The sequence below is a fragment of the Coenobita brevimanus genome, chromosome 40, assembly GCF_032717465.1.
Source record: "Coenobita brevimanus isolate Jiangsu-jjx chromosome 40, ASM3271746v2, whole genome shotgun sequence".
NCBI lineage: Eukaryota > Metazoa > Arthropoda > Malacostraca > Decapoda > Coenobitidae > Coenobita > Coenobita brevimanus.
In genome coordinates, this window is record NC_136993.1 from 1,530,597 (window position 1) to 1,535,596 (window position 5,000).

A 5,000-nucleotide genomic window follows, 5' to 3' on the forward strand; every position below is an offset into this window, starting at 1 on the left:
GCCAATTATTAAGACTGGTATAGAAATGTACATGGGAGACGGCAGGGAGAGGGAGGGGGAGACCGAGGATGAGGTGGAGGGATGGAGTTGAGGTATATGCGAGATGGGGGAATGAGTTCCAGGGAGGGCAGTCAAATGGTGGGTGACAGTGCGACGTGGGGGCGTTTTGTCTGCGGTCACCCTTTGCGGGATTAGGGCGTCGGGCTATAGGTATAGATAAAGAGAGAGAGAGAGAGAGAGAGAGAGAGAGAGAGAGAGAGAGAGAGAGGGAGAGAGAGAGAAGCGATGGGAAAGAGTGGAAGGGAATAAGTAGGATGAGTAAGACAGATGAAAATAGTGGGGAAGGTCAATGAATGAAAGAGTGTGTGTGTGTGTGTGTGTGTGTGTGTGTGTGTGTGTGTGTGTGTGTGTGTGTGTGTGTGTGTGTTTAAAGAAAGATGAACGAGGGAGGAACTGAGGTAGGAAAGAAAGGAAGGAGGGATCAAGCTGTTAAAAATAGGAGTGACAGATGGAAAGAATGAGAGAGAGAGAGAGAGAGAGAGAGAGAGAGAGAGAGAGAGAGAGAGAGAGAGAGAGAGAGAGAGAGAGAGAAATGAAACAGGGGAGACGAGAAATGGGAGAGGGGGTAGGGGAGAAGGAGGAGGGGGTAGGGGAGAAGGAGGAGGGGGTGAGGGCTAGGTGTGGGCGAGAGGGAGAGGGTTTGGGGAGATGGAAGAGGAGGCAAATAGGGGAGGAGAAGGGAGGAGGAAGGAGGAGAGAGAGGGGTAGGGGGTTGCGGAGGGGAAGTGTAGGGGGAGACAGAGAGGTAGGGGTGGCAGAGGGGAGGGGTAGGGGGAGACAGAGAGGTAGGGGGTGGCAGAGGGGAGAGGTAGGGGGTGGCAGAGGGGAGGGGTAGGGGGAGACAGAGAGGTAGGGGGTGGCAGAGGGGAGAGGTAGGGGGTGGCAGAGGGGAGGGGTAGGGGGAGACAGAGAGGTAGGGGGAGACAGAGAGGTAGGGGGTGGCAGAGGGGAGGGGTAGGGGGAGGCTGAGAGGGTTAGGGGGGGGAGAAGGGGAGGTGGAAGAGGAGAGAGAGAAGGGGGGAGGGGGGAGGGGAAGGTCAAGAGTTACAATCTATCCTTAGCCACTTCACCCTGAGGCCGTCCTTCTAATTTTATTCTCTCTCTCTCTCTCTCTCTCTCTCTCTCTCTCTCTCTCTCTCTCTCAGCTATCAATAGTGACGTGTTTCCTTAGACTATTTTTACTCTAACTTGGCCTAAAATTGCTCTCTCTCTCTCTCTCTTATCTATCTATCTATAGAATGATGAGTTTGTTTATAATTCACTCTATTTTGGCCTAAAGTTGTTCCCTGTCTGTCTGTCTGTCTGTCTGCCTCTCTCTCTCTCTCTCTCTCTCTCTCTCTCTCTCTCTCTCTCTCTCTCTCTCTCCAATATATGACCACGTTGTTGCGGTGCCAAGTTATCTTTTAATAATTCAGTATAATTTTTTTTTTCTCTCTCGTATTCAAGCGAGGGAAAAGCCAGCAATCAAAGGGGCTTAACCCAATCCAGAGCAAGCCAGGCGGGTGTAATTATATATCAACTGCCAAAGAGAGGGCGGGAGAGGGTGAATATTACGGAGGAGAATCACCAATGACTGCGAAATAGGGGGCGATATGAGAGAGAGAGAGAGAGAGAGAGAGAGAGAGAGAGAGAGAGAGCAATTTTAGGCCAAGTTAGAGTAAAAATAATCTAAGGAAACACGTCACTATTGAGAGAGAGAGAGAGAGAGAGAGAGAGAGAGAGAGAGAGAGAGACAGCAATTTTAGGCCAAGTTAGAGTTAAAATAATCTAAAGAAACGTCACTAATGAAAGAGAGAGAGAGAGAGAGAGAGAGAGAGAGAGAGAGACCTGCATAACAGTACTAAAATGTGGTTGTATTAATTTTGATCAGTCTCAGGTATAAGGTATGAATCTCCTTGGTTACTAGACAAAATTAACCATCGAATCTGATTCCACGTGGGTATATAGAGTTAAAATGGGTTGTGAAAAACTGCTGAGTATGAGGTAGGGATGTGTCTCCTTGGTTACTAGCCAAATTAACCCTCCAATCTGACTACACCTGGCCAAAATGAAAATGGGTTATAACTGCCAGGTATGGGGTAGGGATCGTCTCCTTGGTTACTAGTCAAATTTACCCTCCAATCTGAATACAAAATAGCTAAAGTGAAAAGGGGTTGTGAGGTAGGGACCCGTCTCCTTGGTTACTAGTCAAATCTACCCTCCAATCTGAATACAACTGGATAGCTAAAAGGAAAAGGGGTTGTGAGGTAGGGATGCATCTCCTTGGTTACTAGTCAAATTTACCCTCTTACCTCAATTTTGTCGACGATAATAAACGCAATATAAATACATCCCTTCAATAGCGTTTATTTTTAAGGATGCATCTCCTTGGTTACTAGTCAAATTTACCCTCCTATCTTCAATTTTGTCAACGATAATTCACGCAATACATATTCATCCCTTCAACTGCGTTTTTCTTTTTTCTTTTTAATAGTGTTCGTAATTTAATTCTGGCTACCTCCACACACCTGTACTCGGCTTATTACAGGTGTCTGGTACAGGTATATTAGTGTGTGTGTGTGTGTGTGTGTGTGTATTTACGTGTCTATGTGTAATGTAGGTGTGTGTGTGTGTGTGTGTGTGTGTGTGTGTGTGTGTGTGTGTGTGTGTGTGTGTGTGTGTGTGTGTAATGAGGTGTGTGTGTGTGTGTGTGTGTGTGTGTGTGTGTGTGTGTGTGTGTGTGTGTGTGTGTGTGTGTGTGTGTGTGTAATGAGGTGTGTGTGTGTGTGTGTGTGTGTGTGTGTGTGTGTGTGTGTGTGTGTGTGTGTGTGTGTGTGTGTGTGTGTAATGAGGTGTGTGTGTGTGAACTCTGGTATGTGAGGCTGCAGAGGCGTGGCCAGGCAGGAATGTGGCAGTGATGTGGGTGGCGGAGATGGAGGGAAAGGGAGAGACGGAGGGAGAGAGGAAGGAGGAATGGAGTGGAGAGAAAAGTCTGTGGAAGGGCGAGAATGGCAGGAGGAAAGGGAGAGACGAACAGGGGGAGAGGGAGGGAGGGAGAAAAGGAGAGGAGAAGAGAAAGGATGGAGGGAGGAAATAAGAAGAAAAACAGGTTAATGTGAGAGGCTGTGGGAGGGACAGAAGGAGAGGAAGAGGAGGAGGAGGAGGAAAGGAGAAGGAAAAGTGAGAGGATGTGTAAGGGAGGGAAGGAGGAAAGAAAAGAAAGAGAGAGGCGGTGGGAGGGAGGTAAGGAGAGAAAGGGAGAGAATGTGGGAAAGAGATGGAAAGAAGGGAAGATGAGAGGCTGTGGGAGGGAGAGAAGAGAAAACGAAAGGCTGTAGGAGGGAGGGAAGGAGAGAGAAAAAGGGAGGAGAGAAAGGGAAAGCTAATGAAGGAAAGGAGGGAAGAGGGAGGAGTGGAGAGAAAAGGGCAGGAGTTGCTAGATGGAGAGAAAGAGAGGGAATAAAGTGAGTCTGAGGAGAGAGAGAGAGAGGGGGTGATAGCCTATACCCCAAAGACAGGAGGGGGAGGGAAGATAAGATGGGAGAAAGGATGGGAAGGGGAAGGCAGAGGGGGAGGAGGGACAAGAGGACGGTGGGAAAGGGGTGAGAAGTGTGGAGAAGAGGAAGGGGGTGGAGGAAGGGGAGGGGGGGAGGGCGAAGAAGGAGGGAGAGAGGGAGGACGAAAGAGAGAGTTAGGATGAGAGGGAGTGAGAGGGAAGGACAACGTGAACTGAAAAGTAAATGAGTAAAAGAGAGAGAGAGAGAGAGAGAGAGGACAAATCTGGCAAGGACGTGTGGGGCTGATAGACTATACTCCGGGGGGATGAGGAGGGAGGAGGAGGAGGAGGAGGAGGAGGAGATGGAGGAGGAGGAGGAGGAGGAGATGGAGGAGGAGGAGGAGGAAGGAAAGTGAGGAGAAGAGGAGGAGGACGGGGGGAAGGTGGAGAAAGATGTGTCATATGGAAGAAAGGTAGAGAAGATGGAATAATGGGAGGAAAGAAGACAAAATGGGGAGATGAGAGGAGGGGAGATGAGAGGAGGGGAGATGAGAGGAGGGGAGGGGAGGGGAGGGGAGGGGAGGGGAGGGGAGGGGAGGAGAGGTGAGGGGAGGAGAGGAGAGGAAAGAAGAGAAAAACAGAACACGAGAAGCGATGAAGAAAAGAGAAGGGAAGGAAAGGAGAGGTAAGGTGAAAAAAAGAGAGGGAAAAGAGAGGAGAGGAGGGAAGGAGAGGAAAAAGAGTGGGAGAGGAAGAGTTAGAGAGCAAGGGGAAGCAGACAGCGTAGCACCAAGAACATTGCTCTCTCTCTCTCTCTCTCCTCCGCAGTTTAATTTTCCCTCAACCTCCAATCTATCTTCATTCCCTTGCGTATTATCTCTCTCTATCTCTCTCTCTCTCTCTCTCCATTTTCTCTTTTCCAGCCTTTTTCCTTTCCTCCTCCCCTCACTCTCTCTAATAGTCTCCCTCAGCTATTGTTTCTCCCCTCCAGTTCCCCTTCTCCCCCCTCCCTCTCCCCCTCCCATATACAGCTGGGAACTTCGTATTAATATTAACTCCTATGCCATCCCTTCCCCCTCTCTCTCTCTCTCTCCTCTCTTTACTTCTCTTTCTTTCCCCTCTTCTCTCTATCTTCCCTTACCTCCTCTCCCCTCTCCCCATTTCTCTTCTCCTTGCACTTCCACTTCCCTTCCCCTTACTTCCTTCCCCCTTCCCCCCTCTCTCTCCCTTCCTCCTCCTCCACATTTCCCTTCTCTTCCTTTTATTTCCCTTCCTTTCCACCCCTTCTCTCTCTCTCTCTCTCTTTCTCTTCCCTTCCCACCTCTCCTCGTTTTTCTCCTATATTTACTTCGCTTTCTCTCCCCTATCTTTCCTACCCCTTCCTTTCCCCTCCCCTCACCTCCTTTCCATTACCTTCCCTCTTCTCACCTCCCCTCCCTTCCTTTACCTTCCCTCTCCTCTCCTC